Below are 20,873 nucleotides of genomic sequence, written 5' to 3'. Positions count from 1 at the left end.
AATATAACAATATTAAATTTCACCTCCTTCAAAAAAGCTATCTATCTAGAAGGCAAATAAAGATAATGCTGGCTGATTCAGTCTGCCACATCCTGAGTGAATGGGTCAAAGAAAGGCATCAAAAGAAAGTATGGGGAGAAATGGAAGTCATTTCTAGGCCTACTGTCTGCTTGGAACCTTGGGAAAAACGCCGACATCCAGAAATGTGTGATTTGGCCAAGCATAAAATTAGGCACTGCTAAAGTTTATTATAGTAAAGACAGCAACATCAAATGGAATGAACAATGACATTTCCGATGAAGGAAGTTTCTTTTGGGACTGTTTGTTCCTTCCACTTCCTGTCAGGCTATAAGATCTGGAAAGGATAAGGAATTCAAAGCATGACCTACATCAGTTTCTAGCAGAATCCATATAAACTCCATTTGGCTATAAGTTTAAATTGAATAAACATATATTTTCTCCAAAAGAAGAAATAAATCAAGAAATTATTTGTCAATAAAAAAGACAATGACAAAAGAGAAAGGAATGACAAAAGAAAAAATAAAACACTGAAACTTGTTTGATCAGGTAAAATGGAACCTGATATTTATGGTAGCTAATTAAAAAATAAGGTGAGTTCATCTACTGAAAGGAAAAAAAATAACCAGATTGTGTATCCAGATTGGGTAAAAACAATTTAATAATATTTTGCTTTTAAGAAAAATTCAATAAAATGACTCAGGCCCACAAACTTTAGGCAAACTTAAAGAAAGGAAAAATAATAAGGCTAACATTAGACAAGATGAATTTAATAAAATAAAATAAATTTCACATAGAAAGATTGGACAATCATATGTTTTTAAGTGCCCCCAAATCAAACACCATAACATACAAATAAGCATAAGATGGTTAAGTCCAATGGAAGATAGACAAATGTGATTATAGAGGGAGACTTTAGTGCATCTCTAGCAATCAGATACAATAACATAAGAATATGGAATGCTGAATATAATGCTGTATTATTAGTGTAGTATCCAGTATGTAATTTGCTGTTTGTCAAATGTACAGTGGAACTTATCTCAAATTAAATGCATGTAAATCAAAAAAGAAAAGCTTAGTTAAGTTTGTCAATTAGAAATCATGCTAGCTACATTTTCTAGACAAAATGTAATATTAAAACTATGCATCAACTGAAAATATTTAAACACAAAAACTCCAAATATTCCTGTTTGAAATAGCTTCTTAAAAATAATTTTTGAGTCGAAAAAGGACGCTTAATTGAATGATACACTATTTGGTTTGCATGATTAAGAGTGATTTATAATAATTCAAATGGACTATCTCTCTAAATATAATTATATGCTATTATTTAGTACATGAAGCAGAAAAAATATTGCTGAGGAAAAATTTTTAGATTCAAAATATTTTCTATTATTTTTAACTCCATCTTCTATGTGATGATATATTGACTATTTTAAATAGTCAAGAAAATCAAATAAAAATCTATTCATATAAGAATTAAGTAAATTAAATGGATAAAAGGAAAATGAATAAAAATATGTGACTTTTCTGTAAACTAGCCAAAATCAAAAGGAAATGTAATAATATGTTAGGAACCAAAACAAGTCTCAATGAACTTTTAAAAATAGAAACCACATAAAATATTTTCTCAGACTACAATAAAACTAGAAGTCTATAAAAAGAGAAACTCTGTAAACTATACAAATTAAACAACATGCTCCTGAAAGACCACTGGGTCAAGGAAGAAATTACGGTTAAATCAAAACAATTCTAGAAACAAACAAAAATTCAAACACAGCATATCAAAATCTATGGGATATGGCAAAAGCAGTGCTAAGAACAAAGCTGATAGAATAAATGCCCACATAAAAAAGTAGAAAGATTTCAAATAGACAATTTAAAAATGCACTTTGAAGAACTAGAAATGCAAGAACAAATCAAACCCCAAATAAGTAGAAAGAAAGAAATAATAAAGATCAGAGCAGAATTAAAGTAGAAGCAAATGAAAAAATGCAAAGGATAAATGAAATGAAAAGTTTGTGTTTTGTAAAGATAATCAAAATAAATAAACCACTTGATGGATTAACCAAAAAATAAAAGAAAGAAGGCCCAAGCAAAATCAGATATGAAAAAAAAGACATTACAACTGATATCACAGATACACAAAGGATCATCAGGCACAATTATGAACAACTAACTATACATTAAAAAATTAGAAAACCTAGAGGAAACAGATAAATTCCTGGACTCATACAACTGACCAAGATTGAATCAGGAAGAAATTAAGAATCTGAACAGATCAATAACAAATAATAAGATTTAATAAGTAATAAACAGTCTCCCAACAACAGAAGTACAGGACCTAATGGTTTCACTGCCAAATTCTATCAAACTGTCAAAAAAGAACTAACTCCAATTCTCCTCAAACTATTCCAAAAAATTGGAGAGGAGAAAATTCTACCTAACTTATTCCATGATGCCAGCATTATCCTGATACCAAAACCAGACAAGGGCACAACAAAAGAAAACTACAGGCCAATATACCTGATGAACATAGGTACAGAAATTCTCAAAAAAATACTAGAAAACCAAATCCAACAGCACATTAAAAAAATAATATACCACTATCAAATGGGATTTATCCCAGTGATGCAAGAATGGTTCAAGGCATGCAAATCAATAAACAATATACATCACATCAACAGAATGAAGTACAAAAACCATATGATGATCTCAATAGACACGGAAGAAGCATTTAATAAAATTCATCATCCTTTCATGGTAAAAATTCTCAACAAACTAGGCATAGGAGGAACATACTTCAACATAATAAAGGTCAAATGTAATAAACCCACAGGTAACACCATGCTGAATGAAGAAAGCCTGAAAGCCTTTCCCCTAATAACTAGAACAAGATGAGGATGACAACTTTCCCCACTCCTATTTAGTATATTACTGGAAGTCCTAGCCAGAGCAATCAGGCAAGAGAAAGAAATAAAAGGCAATCAAATTGGAAAAGAAGTCAAATTGTCCCTGTTTGCTGACGATATGATCTTATATATTAAAAAAACTAAAGATTCAACCAAAAAACTCTTAGACCTGATAAATTCAATGAAGTTGCGGAATACAAAGTCAGCATACAAAAATCAGAATCATTTCTATATGCTAATTAATGTACTAACTAATTAATGTACTAATAAATCAAGAAGGCAATCCCATTTACAATAGCTACAAAAATAAAAAATACCTAGGAATAAATGTAACAAGGAAATGAAAGATTTCTAAAAGAAAAACTACAAAACACTGTTGAAATAAATTAAAAACGACACGAAGGGAAAGATACTCCATGCTCATGGATCAGTAGAGTTAATATCCTTCAAATGACCATACTGCCCCTTGTGATCTACAGATTCAATGTAATCTCTATCAAAATACCAATGAGATTTTTTACAGAAATAGAAAAAATAATCCTAAAATTTGTGTGGAAACTAAAAGGGCCCAAATAGCCAAAGCAATCCTGAGCAAAAAGGACAAAACTGGAGACACCACGCTACTTGAAACTCAATATATTGCAAGGCTATGGTAACTAAGATCGCATGGTACTGGTACAAAAACAGACACAGAGACCAGTGGAATCGAATACAGAACCCAGAAATAAATCTACATATTTACAGCCAACTGATTTTTGACGAGGGTTCCAAGAACATACATTGGGGAGTCTCTTCAATAAATGATCTAGGAAAACCGAATGTATACAGAAAATGAAACTAAATTCATATCTCTCACCATAAACAAAAATCAACTCAAAGTGGATTAAAGACTTAAATGTAAGATTCAAAACAATAAAACTCTTAGAAGAAAACAGGGAAAACACTTCAGGACATTGGTTTAGGAAAAGATTATGGCTGAGTCTTCAAAAGCATAGACAACAGAAACAAAATTGGACTATATTAAACTAAAAATCTTCTTCACAGCAAAGCAATAATCAGCAGAGTGAAGAGACAACCTGTTGAATAGGAGAAAATATTTGCAAACTATTCATCTGACAAGGGACTAATATCTAGAATATACGATGAACTCAACAGAAAAAATAAAACAAATAATTCCATTAAAAAGTGGGCAAAGGACAAGGGGAATGCAAATCATAACCACAGTGAGTTATCGTTTTACCCCAGTTAAAATGGCTATTTTTAAAAAGACAAAAAATTACAGATGCTGGTAAGGAAACAGAGAAAGAGAACTTTTATACACATTGACAGGAATGTAAATTAGTATAGCCACTATGGAAAACAGTATGGAGATTTCCCAAAAAACTAAAAATACAATCCAGCAACTCTACTACCAGATATTTATCCAAAGGAAATTAGTATATCAAAGCATACTTGTACTTAAATGTTTATTGCAGCATTATTCATAATAGCAAAGACATGGAATCAACCTAAGTGTTCATCAGTGGATGAATAAAGAAAATGTGGGATTTATACACAATGGAATACTATTTTCCAATAAAAAAGAATGAAATCATGTCATTTGCAGTCATGTGCATGGAACTGGCGGTCATTATGTTGAGTGAAATAAGCCAGACACAGAGACAAATTTCACATGTTCTTACTCATATTTGTGAGCTAAAAAAAGTTGATCTCATGCAAGTAATGAATGTGTGTGTAAATGGGGCAAAAAAAAGTGTTTGGTTAATGAGTACAAACATGCGGTTAGTTAGAAGGCATAAGTTCTAATGTTTGATAGCAGAGTATGGTAACTATAATTAGCAACAGTGTATTGCATATTTCATTTTCTTTTCTTTTTTTAAGTTCCAGGGTACACATGCAGGATATGCAGATTTGTTACCCGGGTAAACGTGTGCCATAGTGGTTTGCTGCATTTATCAACCCATCACCTAGGTATTAAGCCCAGCATGCATTAGCTCTTTTCCCTAATGCATATTTCAAAGTAGTTAGAAGAATTTGAAATGTTCCCAACACATGGAAATGATAAATACCCAAGCTGATAGATGCTCTAAATATCCTGACTTGATAATTACACATTGTATCCATGCAACAAAATATTACATGTACTCTCTATATATGTAAAATATTATACATCAATTTTAAAATAAAAAAAGATATGAAATACACAGGAAAAACCCAAATAAGAAATGCATGGAACTCATAGGAAGTCAGTTATAAAACTTATTGACAAACATGAAATATCTAAATTAATTCAGAGACACTGTATTTCCCTGTGGAAAATCCAGTCAGTCATTTCACATTAATCTATACTCAAACTGCTATTCTAAGAAATATCTTAACTTTTTTGCTATCTCACAAAATTGCCCATGCTCGCTAAGGAGGAAAAAATAGGTGGGAATAAAGAAAATTTTGGAGAAGAGTGGTAAAAAAAAAAAAACCTTGCTCTACAAGTTGTTAACATATTACAAAATTTATAATAACTAAAAGCAATGTAGGCTTGCTGCCACAATCAAATAAGGGAGCAACTAAATAGAACTCATCACTTTAAACAGAAGCACCCAGTAGATGGTAAAATTAATATTTCATAACAGTGGGGATAGAATGACTTTCAAAGACATGGCATTAGTATCAAAAGGTTGACTCTAGAAAAAAAGATTATGATAACAACTCATCACACTTGATATATAAATATGAATTTCAGCTTGATCAAAAGTCTAAATTAAAATAAATAAGGTAATCAAAATTAGAAGATATAAAGAAATGTCCAACAGATCTTTAGATGGAAAGTTGCAAGCTTACTGTTGGTTTCATAAAACCAAAACCAAACCAAAGTAAAAAAGTTGAATTGTTAAACTACATAAAATTAAAAATTACATATTATCAATAATTTCTATGAAACAAGTTCAAAGGCATCAACAGAGGGGAAAATTTGCAGCATACAACAGACAAAGCTTTGGAAAAATAAACATCTATAGTAATATGAGCACAAAGAACTGCCAGACAACTCAAAAAGGAGAAATTCATAAAAATAAGAAAAATACTGATATTCAAATTTCTAGATAATAAAATGGGAAATATACCAAAATCAAGAATTGAGATATATAATTTTGGCTATCAACTCAGCAAAACTTTTTAAAAAGCTAAGATATACTATTCAGTTATACTCAATTTTTTTTTGAGAATGCTGTTATACAATTTTAGAGAATTTTTTTTCCTTTTTGAGCAATGAGCTCTTGCTGTGTTTCCCAGGCCGTCTCAGCACCTGGGCTCAAGCATTACTCTCATTTCAGCCTCCTGAATAGCTAGGACCACAGGCATGCACCACCAAGCCTTGCTTTTATTTTATTCTTTAAAAAGTTTTATAAATATATTCATGTTTTCAACAATGAAGAAAATGTTATTAAAATAAAATCACATTTTTGTATGTCAGAAACACCTGGATGGTGAGAAATATGAAACAAAATACTTTTTAGTTTTAAGTATAAATATTGCAATTCATTATTATTTTAAACCTGACAAATAATAAAAAGATAAAACATATTAAAAATGAAATCAAAGGAGGATACAGTTTTTTTCTCTAATAACTTAGGGTCAAAGAGCAACAAAATCTATAGCTGGAAAATGATAGGACTGAGTTGTAATGTGGATTTGTATGCCCAGTTTCACCATTTATCTGCTCTTGGCTATAAAACAAACCATCTCTGGGAATCACTTCCCTCTTCTGTAAAATGGGGATAATCCTTCTTGTCCACCCTTGAAGATAACGTGTAATAAAATATCTGAATGAAACTGTAAAAATGATCAGTTTATTCTCAAGTTACTATGATTGTACTCATGGAATTATATGTAGTTCTATATTATTCTTCTACCTACTCCATTGTTTGTACACTGGGTAGAAGTATTCCTTCTACTTTTCAGTTTGGAAGATCTGATCTGACTTTTATATGCTTTAGAATTCATTCACTGAGAAAGCATTTCCCTACTGTAACACGAATTGTACATATTTTGTATCTTATGTCAAATTAGATGCTGCTTCTGAGTAATGTTCCAATATATGACACTGGTTTTACTGTAATCTTTCTGAATATCACTGCAGAAGTGAAACTGTCTACTTACAATTTCACAGTAGTATGATGCTTTCATACTTTTTAAAAAGTGCATCAATCTGGATAGATTTTCCCCCCTTAGATCCTGAGGATAGCAATGATGTTCAATGAGATGTTGCACCTGCTTTTAGTGAGAGGGTAAATCTGGGAGAATATATGTAGAAAGGAAGTTTGCATAGAATTGAGCTAAATCTTGGTAAACTTCTTTAAGACGAAAATGAAGTTTGTCAGGATTTTAATCCTTACACTTGAAGGCCCTTTCCAGGATTATGACTAAGATAAAATAAATAATATTTTCTCTCTTCTGATATCTTATAAAATTGATGGTGGCTGAGTGAACTTAATCAGAAGAGAGAGGGGAAAGGAAAATTCACAGATGAATTTGAGAGAAAATGGTTTTTGGAGCATTTGAAATCCAGGTTCCTTTTCTCAAAACAGAAAGGCTCCAAATCATACAATCTAGACTCCATTTAGGAAAGGTAAGAATAGACAGCTCCATTGCTTTTATTTCAACCAGAATTACTAAGATTGAAGGGTCCTCCTTGGCTTGTCAAGCAGCTGCCAAGATTCTAAAGAACCTGCTAAAAGATGCCTTGAATTATTAGTGCTGTGTTGTGCACTGGATGAAATGTAAACAGAATGTTGCAATGGGCACCTTCCAAATCTGTGACTTATTATTTCAAACATTATTTAATAAAAAGGCATGAAAATATGCAACTAACCTATTTACTTTTACGTGTACCATAAAACTGAGCTACCCTTGCTTGTAAGCATGTGCCAAATTAGTCTTTTTCTGATGTTACTTAGCTATTAATACACTGGTCAGGAATTTTGCTTCCTATGATAATTAGAAAACAAAATCAAGCCAGGAGCGGTGGCTCATGCCTGTAATCCCAGCAGTTTGAGCGGGTGCTGAGGCAGGAGGACTGCTAGAAGCCAGGAATTTAAGACTAGCCTAGGCAATATAGTAACATACTGTCTCCACAAGGAAAACAGAAAAACTAGCCTGGCGTGGTGGTGCAGGCCTGTAGTTCTAGCTGCTTGGGAGGTTGAGGTGGGAAGATCACTTGGCCCCCAAATTTCACGGCTGCTGTGAGCTGTGATCATCCTACTATTGCACTCTAGCCTGGATGACAAAATAAGACCATGTCTCAAAAAAAAGAAGAAAGAGAGAAAGAGGGAAAGAAGGAAGGGAGGAAGGAAGGAAGGGAGGGAGGGAGGGAAGAAGGGAAGGAAAGAAAGAAAAAGAAGGAAGGAAGGGAGGGAGGGAGAGAGGGAGGGAGGGAAGAAGGGAGGGAAAGAAAGAAAAAGAAGGAAGGAAGGGAGGGAGGGAGGGAGAGAGGGAGGGAGGGAAGGAGGGAGGGAAAGAAAGAAAAGGAAAGAAGGAAGGGAGGGAGGGAGAGAGGGAGGGAGGGAAGAAGGAAGGGAAAGAAAGAAAAAGAAGGAAGAAAGGAAGGAAGGAAAGAAAGAAAGCAAAGCCATGCTTTATATATTTTTCTAAATATCACAAATGACTTAAAAACAAAGTATTAAAGGATCAAAACATAATTATAAAATAAGGGCTTTTCATGTCTAGGTATTTGGATATAACCTTGACTATTTTAATGTATATACTTCTTTTTACTTCTATAAACTATCTATCTCCAATACAAAAGGAAAATATCTTAGGCCTCCAAAATCACTAAGGAAAACTCAAGCTGCAAGCTGCTTAGGGCAAATCTGCCTCCCCTCCCATTCTATTCAAAGTTATCCCTCTGCTCACTGAGATAGCCTCCTTTGGAAAAGCTAATCAGAAACTCAAAGGAATGCAACTGTGTGTGTCTCACCTATCTGTGATCTGGAAGCTCCCTCCCGGCAAGTCCTCCTGCCCTTGCTTCAAGATGCCCCACCTTTCCAGACTGAATTAACGTACTTCTTACATATATTGATTGACATCTCATGTCTCCCTAAAATGTATAAAACCTAGCTGTGCCCCGACCACCTTGGGCACATGTCGTCAGGACTTCCTGAGTCTGTGTCACAGGTGCACTCTCAACCTTGGCAAAATCAACTTTCTAAATTTATTGAGACCTGTTTCAGATATTCTGGGTTCACACAAACAAGATTTTACTCCACTAATTTTCACTATAAGTGTGCTACTACACTGGTATACTATAAGGTATAAGATGAGGAGATAATACAAAAAGAAAGGAAAGACTGAAGCTAAATTAGCACCAAAGAGCTTTGAATCCTAGATAAGCTAGAAAGTTAAGCCTCTGCAAAAGATGAGCGCTTATTAATAACTCCAGATTTAATTCAGATATTTTTGTTCAATGTTAGTTGGCATTGTTTTGAAATAGATGAAAGTTTGACATAAGGAAAATGTAACTCCATATTCATTTCAAGAAAAAAGAATAGAAATAACTATAGTAATGTCAATTTATATTGTATACGAAAAATAAAGGCAGCTTAACACTAAAGTGGGTTATTGAGTGAGACTATATACTTTTCTTGATATTTTGTTAAATAAGAGAAATAGCCATCTGTCTTAAAGACTGTAGATACAGAAGATTACATTAGGAAGCTTCTCTGGGGTTTTATTTTATCTTTTAATTTTATGAAACAGTTTGAAAGAGAGAAATGCCATAGACAGAGTACCAATGAACCGAGAAAGACAATTTTTTGAGGTGATTTCCAGAAAATCACTCCTACTCAAGGGTAGTTGTAAAGTATTACATAACATGGCTTGTTTACAGTTGCTCTTAACTCAGGCAACACAAGAGTCACAGAAGTTTCCCTTTGATGCTGTTTGTGCTGAGCACTACAGTTCATTCAGTCTGAAGATACAGAGATGGAAAAGACTCCATTTCTGCCTCCAGGTACTCACTAGCCTAACTGGAGAGAAGAGACATGTAAATAAATAAAATACAAACAGCATGGTGAATGCACTATGGATATTTACAAAAGGATCACAGCTAGTTTAGAGGAGTGAATTACTTTTTAGCAAAGGAAGAAGTCTGGGAAGAAAAACAAATCCATGTAAATTTTGGCAAATGACTAAGAATTTGCCAGGTGGAAGGAAGGATATTCAGAGCTGAGAGAAGAAAGGAAAACCTATGTCAGAGAAGTGTGAGTAGTTCCCTGTTGCTGAGCATAGCTAGTGGGCTGGCAAGGAAGGGTGGCTGAAAGTAAAGTTGGAGCAGAAATTCAGAGGAAGAAGGACTTGGAAGGATGAGCTACAGGGCTTGGCTTGTTCCCAGAATGACATGAGGAGCCACTAAAGGATTTTAAGCATGAGACAGAACTAATACCTAAAGTTAATTTGGTGACAATATGGGAAAAACGACAAACGAGGGCAAGGCTAGATTCAGGGAGATGAGTTTGGAAGGTATTGAAAGAGTCTAGACTAAGCATATTGAATAAGTAAGTAATGAATGATCAGGAAAGTATAGTATATTCGAGAGACCCATCTAAGAGTAGTCTGACTGTATTTGGCTGAGTCTGGAGAAAAACTTTAAAAAAGAAATTTGGAGAGTCTCTCTGATAGAATATGGACTATATGAGTCTTAAACATTTAGGGGAGAAAGATGAGTTTAATTATGAACCTGTTAACTGAGCATGGAGGTCATCCATCTGTCCATGTTACCATCTTGAGGGCTTTTAGTTTAATAGGGAGGATTGGGCTAGATATGCAGAAGAGAGGGGAATTTACCCCAATGCCAGGATGTATCCTACTGGTGCTACTCAGGGGACTACTTGTACCAGCTCATGGAATTACATAACGTTGTATCAGATAGTGAGGGTTTTATTCTCCTTTCAATTTCCTTTCCCTTTGGATTAACCACTTCCAAGACTTCTAGCTTGGTGGAAGTTTGTTCTTAACTTTTGCTCATCTACTTTTTACTTCAACAGAATATCAGCCTCGGGCTCAAGTCTTTTAGCTGAGAATAAATACCTAATTAAAATGTAATAATATCACTATGTTGTTTGCTAGATTCTTTTTATCATTTCATCTTATTTGTGGCAGTAGTATCAATTTTCCATTAACAATATTGATAAGGATTTTATTTTTATTTATTGCTATTTTAAAATATGATTCAACTTAAAGAAATGATATAAATAAGAAATACTGTTGTATGCAGGTATGAAAAAAATCATGAAGGCAGTATGTATAACGACTTGGATATACCAAAAGGGGACTATTATTGGGTAGTGCTAGAACTGAGAGTCACCTTCACATTTGGACAAACTAGGATTCATCATCTCATTTGGTGTTGCTGAAATTACAGTAGCTGATGAAATTTTTTTATAAGAAAGCCTAGGAAAGATTCCCAACTCTCATTGATGGACTTAAATGAGTCTGCTAATTGTCTAAAATTATCTGCAAATATTTGTATCTATGTGCATTTTTCCCTTGGGGAGAAATGACATAGTTTGTTTTTATTTTCATTTTTTCCTATTTTTGTTTTGAGACTCTCAAAAGGATCTTTGACCAAAACATAAAATGGAAGTGAATGAACAAGAGAGCTAAGAATGGGCAATGGAAGAGGATCACCAAACGAATGGAGAAGTAAAAATCAAAAATATAATAAGGGGACCAAGAGAGTGCTGTCAGAGACTTCACAGGAAAGACAAGTGTCTCTGAGCCTCAGGAAAAATAAGGCATGGATGATTAATGGTTAGCTTTGTCCAATGTTACTGAGTCGTTTGGTGAGCTGAGGTTTCAGTGATCAGTAGCTTCTGATTTAATAATATAGTGACTATTGCCAAAGTAGTTTCATGGGATGGTGGGAGTGGAATCCGGCCTGTGGTGGGAGAGGAGTTAATGGGAGTGGAGGAGCTGGTGACAGGAAATAAAAATTAGGTTTTTTTTTTTTGAGGGAAGATAGCTGAGAAAAGATCAAATGGGACTCTAGCTACGGCGGGTGGAGGGGGGTCAGGGTCATGAGAGTTTTGCTGTTTTTCTGCTGGTTTTATGGATGGATGGGAGTGATATAATCTTAATACCTTTAAATAACGAAGTCATGAAATACAGAAGAGGCTCAAGTTGCAGGTGGTTAAAAGAATTGTTTATGAAGCAAAATTCAGATTGGAGTGGGGGCAGTTGTGGGACCCAGAGCAGAGAGGGTGGTCAGCTTGACAATCGGCCTAGAGGGAAGCAGAGGAGCTGAGCAGATAGACATACAGGAGTTGGAACTGGTGAGGGAGATTCATTCTTGAGAACCTCTGAAGTCCCGGTGAAGAACTGTCCTGAGACTGAAGGGGGAGGGGGCAGAGACAGTGTTAGTTTGGAGCAGGTGGGAAACTGGAGGGAGTGGCAACCAATGGTAAGAAAGATTTGATGAGAGTGATGATCCAAATGACATTAAGACCTGAGACTTTATGATGCCATCAACTGCAATTGTACATGCAACTGTCCCAAGCACACTTAGCTTTAGGAATGTAGGATGCTGGCCAAAGGACAGATCCAAATCTGGGAGTTTCTGGGAAATGGCACTGTCCCTGTTCCTCATCCTGCTAGTTCCCTCTCTTACTAGCACCAGTCATGCCATCCCCTACCACTTATTAAAGGGTTTGCTCCCACAGTAGTCCTTTTTGTCCCACCATCAGCTTTGCCTTCTGTGTAGTTTATCCTCATTGGTCTACTTCCGACATTAGTAACTCCCATTTTAAAAACAAGTCTCCATGGCCCACTCCAGCTACTTTTAATCTTCTTTTTGAAACTTTTTCAGAGTTGTGTGATACATAGTATTAATTTCCTCATCACCCATTCTTTATTTTCTTTCATATTTTAAGCTACATATTTTTTCAGATTCATGTGTGAAGTTTTATTTAGGGTTTTGAATAGCTAATCTATGTGCACATGATTCAAAGGTATTAAAGTATATAAAAACAGAGTTTATCTTCCTTCTATCATTTTACCCTACCATCCAGTTTCCTTCCTTGTAGGAAACTACTATTGTCTACTGTTTTTAAAATATGTTTTCATATAAAGGCTCATTTTGATTTGTTCTGTAATAAATGATAGCATTTCGAACATACTGCATTGCAACTTTTTCTGCTAGCTTAGCAGACTTTGCAAATCTTTTAATTTTAACATATGGAAAGCTGCCTAATAATTTTAACACCCAGATAGTATTCCATTGAATGTACATACAGTAGTTCCTAGTTATCTATTAGGCATAGGCCCAAGACCCCCCAGTGAATGCCTGAAACCATGAATAACTCCAAACTCTCTGTATACACACTATGTTTTTCCCTATCCATACATACCTATGATAAACTTTAATTCATAAATTAGGCACAGTAAGAGATTACCAACAATAACTAATAACAAAGAACAATTATAACAATACTCAGAATGACATGCTATTTAAAACATGATTTTTGTATGTCTGAAATTTTCCATTTAACATTTTTAGACTGCGGTTGACTGCCGGTAACTGAAACTAGGGAAAGTGAAACTGAATAAGGAGGGACTACTATATATAGATTATTTGGCTTGTTTTCTATGTATACGTATTTATGTTGTTTTCAATTGTTTGCTTATGTACAAAACTGCAAAGAGTAACTGTGAACATCTATTATTATTTTTACTTAAGTGCAAGCATATCTGTAAGATAAATTCCTAGAACTGGAATCACTAGGTCACCAATCTATGTTCAATTCTTAAAGATCAATCTTGTCACCACCATTTTGACTGAAATAGCTTAATTCCAAGGTAATTCTTTGCCTTTACATAATTTTGTACTTTAGCAACATTGGACACAGCTGATCAGCACTTCCTTTTTTCTTAAAAAAAGTACTTTCTTCTTTTGGCTTCCATAATATCACACCCTTCTGGATTTTTCCCTATTCCACTAACTGCTCCTTCTCAGTTTCCTTTTATGGCTCCTACCCTCTTCAATATCCATATTTTGGACTGCTCTAGAACTCTTTTCTCAGCTTGATCCTTTAAATACATTCTCCCCTGAAATTATTTCATAAAATCCCGTTCTTCTAAATGCCATTTATATAATGATGACTCACACATTCTTATCTCCAACTCTGGGTTTTTCCTTGAGCTCTGTCCCATCTACCCCTGTTATGCCTGCACCTGGATATCTAGTAAGCTGCTCAAAATGTAACTGTTCCTTCGTCTTCTCATATCAGTTGGTGACAACTGCATTTTTTCCTGTTGCTCTGGTCATAAATCTAGACATGAGCCTCGATTCCTTTCCTTCCAACACCCACCATATCTAATCTATCATCAAGTCTTGTCACCTTTGCCTCCAAATACATGCAGAATTCACACACTTCTCACCATCTCTACAATACATCCTGGTTAAAGACTAGGCTGGCAAACACTAGTGACTGCCTGACAGCCTTCTTGCTTCCCCTCTTGTCTTCCAACAGAAACTCTCCACAGAATAGCAAGAAGTTATTGGGGAAACAGTTTCCTGCTGAAATGCTTTCATGTCTTCCCACTGTACATAGAAGAAAATAGGAGCTCTGTACCCTGGGTTAAATGGACACATATTACTTCTGAGAGAAGGAAATAACACAAAGAAATTGGAAAGATTATGAAATTAATAGAGTTTCCCCTTTTTCATACTCATTGATGTAATTTTTGCCTATTTCTGTTCATTTCTAGGCTCTAAAATATGTCTCTTTTGTTCCTTTTCAAAGGGAAGGATCATGTCTGTTTCAGATGTCAATTTTGAGTTTTCCTACTGCACTTCAAGGTTCTTCACTTTTAGATCAGAAATTAGTATTTCTTCTCTGTCTAATTTAAGGCTGAGGGAATGGAAAAGTAAGGTTTCCACTTACAGGGCACGGGAACTGTGGTTCTAGGTTGCATCACTACCTATGTTTCCCTAGGGGTTTCTGGACCTGGCCACTGAAAGATTAATAGTGCTTTCAGCTAACAACCAGAAGGCAACACACAGCATCTTGTTTACCCTGCCTCAAACAGCATCCCGTCCACCTTTCATATTGGAAAAAAAAGAGAATCCTGCCATGGTATATCGTTATGTCCATGTTGTTTTACATTACCCAGTTATTACTAACGTACTAGAGAGAGAGTGCCCTTCAAACATCTTTAAAATGATTTCAGTAAAAGTTAATCAAATTCAAAAAAGACCACATTTGCTAGATAAGAAAATTTAAACTATCACTCCTTTTATTTCTGATTAAGAAGTAAGTTGGCCGGGCGCTGTGGCTCACGCCTGTAATCCCAACACTTTGAAAGGCCAAAGCGGGCAGATCACGAGGTCAGGAGATCGAGACCATCCTGGCCAACATGGTGAAACCTCGTTTCTACTAAAAATACAAATTAGCTGGGTGTGGTGGCATGTGCCTGCAATCCCAGCTACTCAGGAGGCTGAGGCAGGAGAATCGCTTGAACCAGGGAGTCAGAGGTTGCAGTGAGCCGAGATTGTGCAACTGCACTCCAGCCTGGAGACAGAGACTCCATCTCAAAAAAAAAAAAAAAAAAAAAAGTCATAATTTTGAAAGTCTTTGGGAAAAATATGCGCCCAACTTTAATTAAAAACAAAATATTTTCTAAGAAAAGTATGTGTATAATTTTAATTAACAGCTTTATAGCAGTCTTTATAAGAACAATAAAAACAATATAACTAGTTAATATATTCATTTTTAAAAAGTGAACAAGTTGACTTTACAAATGTGCTGTTGCTCAATCCCACCCATTTATATAATAAAATTTGGCTAATGCGGCAAGATGGCAGAAAGTGCATTATTCTTTAAAGTCCTCATTCCAACAAATAAGTTATTTGTATGCTGTTGAAAGGGAACAATCCCTTAATATAACTTAAGCTCATTAGCTCTGTAATAAGCCCACTTGGATGAAGCGTGAATAAATGATTCATACTAACTGAGAGACGTGTGGAAAAATATACTGAACTTCCTTGGATTAAAAATTAGTAAAATAAGTTATTTTCATAGGAACTCCTAAGTTAATAGCAGGCAAGTGTAAAATTTGTTCTAGAAACATCTGAGTTTGTTCCTTTATTGAACCACCTCTCCCAAAGCTTAGAAAACCCGTTTTGATTGGAAACAGTGAATACATACTCTCATTCTCAAGACTGACTTTGAAACAAAGATTAGAATGGGGTGGGGGGAAGCAAGAACGACTCTTTCCTTAGGGAAGGCACGAAGTGGTGATGCTTGGACCTGTTTATGAGTTTGGGGAGGGGAAAATGGAGAGGAAGAAGAGGAAGAGACTGCAAGCCCAGAGGCGATGGCAGAGTCTTCCTCGGGTTTGCTTCTGCGTGGATACCCTCACTTTATCAGCGAAATGTAGCCCAGAGTTCATTCCACCTCTCACAAGAAACACACAGACAAATGGGGCACACCAAACTTAAGCATCATTAGACTGTTGATCATCAAATCAAATTTCAAAGACTTGTATGTAAATAGAACTAGAGCGAAACCCATTTTAAAATTTGTACTGTTTTCCTGTTTTCTCTCTCTTTTTTTTTTTTGGCATAGCATATCCACTAAAATTTAATCAAATTGTAATAATTATATATCTGTTCCAGAATATGGGGGAGAGGTTAATGCCACCTGCTTATGTCATCTTAAATATTCACCTAACAAATCATCTTAACTATATTACGATCGTCAAGGTGCCTGGGAAGTAATTAACATGCAGGAAAAACAAAATCTACTCCTTAAGGCTTCTTCCAAAGTGCCTGTCCTTAGGAAAGGCTCTCTCATCCAGGGCCACCTCTTTCATGCAAACTGAAATAACCTCAACATCACATCCAGCATTGGAACCTCCCCAAATGCCCATCTCCGTTTGCATTTTTTCTACTCATCCCTGAGCTCTCACAGCCCCTTAAGGGGCAGGACCCCTGAGGATGAACCCTCATTCCGCCGGCCTCTCGGATCCCCCTTTCTCTTTTGCTTGATTGCCCCTCCAAACAGGAAGGCGCCAACAACCCTACCTTGAGTCAGACCTGCGGCAACTAGGCAAGCTGCAGCCGCGAGGTAGAAGCTCTCTCTGACCCTTTTACCTTAATGGTTCGTACCCGCGGGAAATTAAGTTGGAAAACTGCAAGCGATTTCCGATCTACGGCTTCTTCCAGCTCCTCAGATTTATCTTACCGTCCCCCCCGCGAATCCTCCCAAGATCCCACCGAGAGATGGATTCGAAGACTCTCCCCTCCTTCCGCTGCTGGATTCTGGCCCGTGCCCCGTCTCTCTCCACCCCAGCGGCTCCCCGAGGTAGGAGCGCCAGGAGCCTGCGCCCTAAGTGGGGTCTCGCCGGCTTGGACCGCCACCCCTCGCCCTTGGGCCCGGGTCAGACCCCTCTCTTCCTCCCAGCCTTGACCACTATCTCCGCCTAGCACCACGGAACTTCGCCCCCAGGGAGCAGAGGTTGCGGGCAGAAAAGGGAAAGGGCAATTCTTGAATTCCTGCGCTGTTAGATCAAAGTAGTGTGGGAAAGGACTTGGCGCCGGCTTCCCAGCGTTTCCGCCGAGAGCAAGCGCTGTCCAGCCTCCCACTCCCCATGTCCCCACGCCCCTTCCCCACCTGCGCGCCAGCTGCGGGCGTGACGCGCACTCCCGGGCTCAGCGCTGATCCGCACACTCACCCCTGGCGCTCCCTGCAGCAGTCGGAGCTGGCAAGGTGGCGCCCCCAGCCCCGGGGCGCGGGAGGGCAGAGGCGACCCCACGGGGCGGGAAGACAGCAGCGCCTGTCGCCAGCTTTCGGGGCCGCGACGCTGACTGCGCGCTGGGGAAGTCTTGCGCCGCCCTTGCTGGTCCGGGGCGCCTGCGGGCGGGCGGACGCCCCAGGCTCTCCAGCACGCCTAGCACCCCTCTCCTCTTGCCTTCCTCCCTTCCTTCCTTCAACACCCCTCTCTCCCTTTCTCTCTTGCTTCTGTCACTTTTTCGCCTCCCTGCCTCTTCTCTCCTCCGTCTCCTCCCTCCCCTTTCACTGATGCGTGGAAAAGGGCGGGGGAGAAAAAAGTCCCGTCTCTTAAACTTGAGTGATACCTTCGAGATAATCTGTTCATGGAATCCGAAAAATGACGTGAATCACTTTTCCGAAAACCTTTAAAATAAAATGATTTTTGCCTCACATTTTTTCATCTTTGCGTCTTCTTCCCAGTGACTCTTTTTATCCAGCTGGGTGGCTAGCAATGAGAGAGGTCAGATAAAGAAAGCAAAACGGGAATTATAGGTAGCGGACTTAGGAAGTGGGATCGTGAACAGCCATTGGGTGGGCCCAGGGATTAATTTACCCACAATTTCATGAAGAATGCATTTTCTGAAAAAGAAGTGGTGTTGGAGCATGAGAAGGAAGATAGGCAAGGTAATAGGGTCAGGATTTATTCACAATTTTATTCTCAGGCATGCCTGGTGGTTTATCCAGGAGATGCCTTAGCATATGTTTGTAGTGCTTTGACCTGGAGAGAATACGTGACCTTTTCCGTTCATGGCCTTAAATCGTTTTCGACTAATGTTTGGTAGCCTGCAAAGAGTCCAGTTAGCCTGCCAGGAATTCCCCAAACCTGCTTTAAAAGACCTTAGAAACTTGTATGCTTCTTGGAAGGTGGCAATTTTTCACCACTGAAACAGGTCTCCAATGCTGAGAAAGGTGGGACAGATATATATTTATTTATTTATTTATTTATTTATTTATTTATTTATTTTGTACGGAGCACCGCCTTTGTAGTCCACAGATGCACCTACCCAAGACTGAGTTTTACTCTGAGCCTGACTGTCTTAGATTCATATTCCCAGAAAGGAGCTACTGTTAACGAGAGATCCTTTCTGTTCTCCCATTTCCCAACACTAAGTTGATCTTAGATGAATCTTTCTTATAGACCAAGCCTGTGCTTTCCAGCCCACCTTCCTTCCATTGGTGAAGTCATCCATGCTATTCTTCTGGTATCATATATTTAAATGAGATAGTGTATATAAAATAATGCTAAACATAATGCTTGGCACTTAGTAGTCAAAAATGTTAGCAGAATTATGGGTAATGACATCAGATTATCATTAGCATTTATTTTATGTTTTAATTCTCTCACGTAGTTTTTTAGCCTCAATTTCCTATGCCATGACTTGCACAGTTCTTGTCTTTGTCCCTTATAAATATATGACAGCGTGTTTATGGCTACTCTTAGCAGAGTACAGTGAAAATAATTTCAGAGGAAGTCCAGATTTATAACTTTCCTAATAGGACACAGTAATTTCTCTAAAAGATATGATATTGACAGCCTTGACTTTACACTTGTAACTGAAAGTAATTTGTAACAAATCTTGTAGATGACAGCCATGGATAAAGTCCAAAGTTATATTTCCTCAACAAGCAGATTAAGAATATCTCCACTTTATACACAGAGTTTCTGCAATGATAGTGCAAACAGCAAGTTGTCCATAGGAACCAACCTGCAATCTGGAGAGCTGAAGACCTCAACTTTAAGGTGTTTCCAGATGACATATTTGGACTTACATAGCCGGAGTTTACAATTTAATGATCTATCTTGGGAGTAGTTATGTTAAGTGAAGGTGTGGAAAATACCCCATCTGTGATGCAAGAGGAATATACAGTTTCAGATGCTTCTGCTATTGCTACTGCAGCAAACAAATTGGTTAGGTATCAGTGATGAAAATGCACCTTGCATGCTGCAACAGGACATTGTGCCCTAGAGGTATTCCATTTGCTATTCAGTGCACAGATACTTAACCTGGCAGGCAGGACACAGTCACAGCACTCAGCAAGGGTTTCTCTGAGTAGCGGATGCCATAGAATTAACACTGTAGGCTGCTTCTTTAGATAGACTACATTTTAGAGGCCTTGCTCTCAGTGAGAAAGAGGCCAGAATCTCAGTTAGTTTTTAAATTCACTGCTTTTAAGTTGTTTAAAGTGAATTAAAGTTCAGACCAGTTCTTTCTGAATGCTTAGGAGAAAGATCCTGAAAACACTGGTGCTTTTAAGGTCTTGTTTATTTTTAATCTTAGATATGCAGAATGAGGGACATGTCTTAACAGACAACACACTTATTGTCTGTTCTTTGAGCTTTTGGCAGAAAGAATATTTTATTAAGGACAAATTGCACTAATTTGGTGATACCGATCTCAGTTTAAGACGAAGTTGAATCTCTCTTGTTCTTTTCAATTAAGCTGACTGTGAACTGTAAAAAACAGCCACAAAGTGCAAAATTAAGGGAAAAAAATCCAAGAAGTTGTAAAAGGATGTAAGTAGTGTAGGCAAAACTAGTACAAATAGTGCAGGCCTAAATAACATAACCCTTAATAGTTTATGATTTTCTTGAGTTATTTGGTTAACTGAGGAAGACTAACCTCATTTCATATATCTTATAAGATATACTGACTCATCCCATGACATCAAAAAGTCGATTTTTAGGTGCATTATTTTAAGTACCTTTTAACTGTATTTTGAAAAAAATACTGCAGAGTAAAATAAAAATTCGCAATGCAAATAAAAGCAATCAAATAAGCAACTGTTTCCTGGCTTATGGGAAAAACATTTTAGTTTTTTTTATAATTATTCAGATGACTGTATGCAATCATTAAATTCATCAGGTAATTGCTTAGTTCTCCTTTTGGAAGGAAGTCAAATAGAAAGATGTGAGAATGTTAAATAAATATAATTATAATTTAACATTTCCATAATATGTAGGTGAAGACTGGGTTGGAAATAATCTGTTATAAAATAATGTTTATTTGCTTGTAAATAGAAAATATCCCTAGGCTCTTCTCTAGAAAATATTATCATATCTAAAGCACTGACCAAAAATTGGGTTTATAGTTTAAATTCATTTTTATAGAATTTTTTTTTA

The 20,873-nt window shown here is 36.7% G+C and overlaps 1 protein-coding gene and 1 long non-coding RNA gene across 8 annotated transcripts in view; one reads left to right on the top strand and one right to left on the bottom strand.

Annotated features, from left to right (window-relative positions):
- Nucleotides 1-18,131, bottom strand: part of HTR1F (5-hydroxytryptamine receptor 1F) — a 263,146-nt gene extending 245,015 nt beyond the window's left edge. For 3 of the 7 annotated variants that reach the window (XR_004670617.2, XR_008624773.2, XM_024928307.4), the window contains exon 1: nt 17,655-18,131. The gene's annotated coding sequence lies outside the window, so the exon portion shown is untranslated. Of the gene's footprint in view, nt 1-17,088 lie in introns of all 7 variants that reach the window. The other 4 variants (XR_008624772.2, XM_024928309.5, XM_024928308.4 and 1 more) reach the window with 4 other exon arrangements.
- Nucleotides 17,178-20,873, top strand: part of LOC130541339 (uncharacterized) — a 119,524-nt gene continuing 115,828 nt past the window's right edge. The window contains exon 1 of the long non-coding RNA XR_008955382.2: nt 17,178-17,284. This is a non-coding gene — a long non-coding RNA (uncharacterized LOC130541339). The remainder of the gene's footprint in view (nt 17,285-20,873) is intronic.

The sequence above is a fragment of the Pan paniscus genome, chromosome 2 (assembly GCF_029289425.2).
Source record: "Pan paniscus chromosome 2, NHGRI_mPanPan1-v2.0_pri, whole genome shotgun sequence".
NCBI classification, from domain to species: domain Eukaryota; kingdom Metazoa; phylum Chordata; class Mammalia; order Primates; family Hominidae; genus Pan; species Pan paniscus.
Note: the sequence above shows the minus strand (reverse complement) of the source record. Positions and strands in the feature narration are given on the sequence as shown.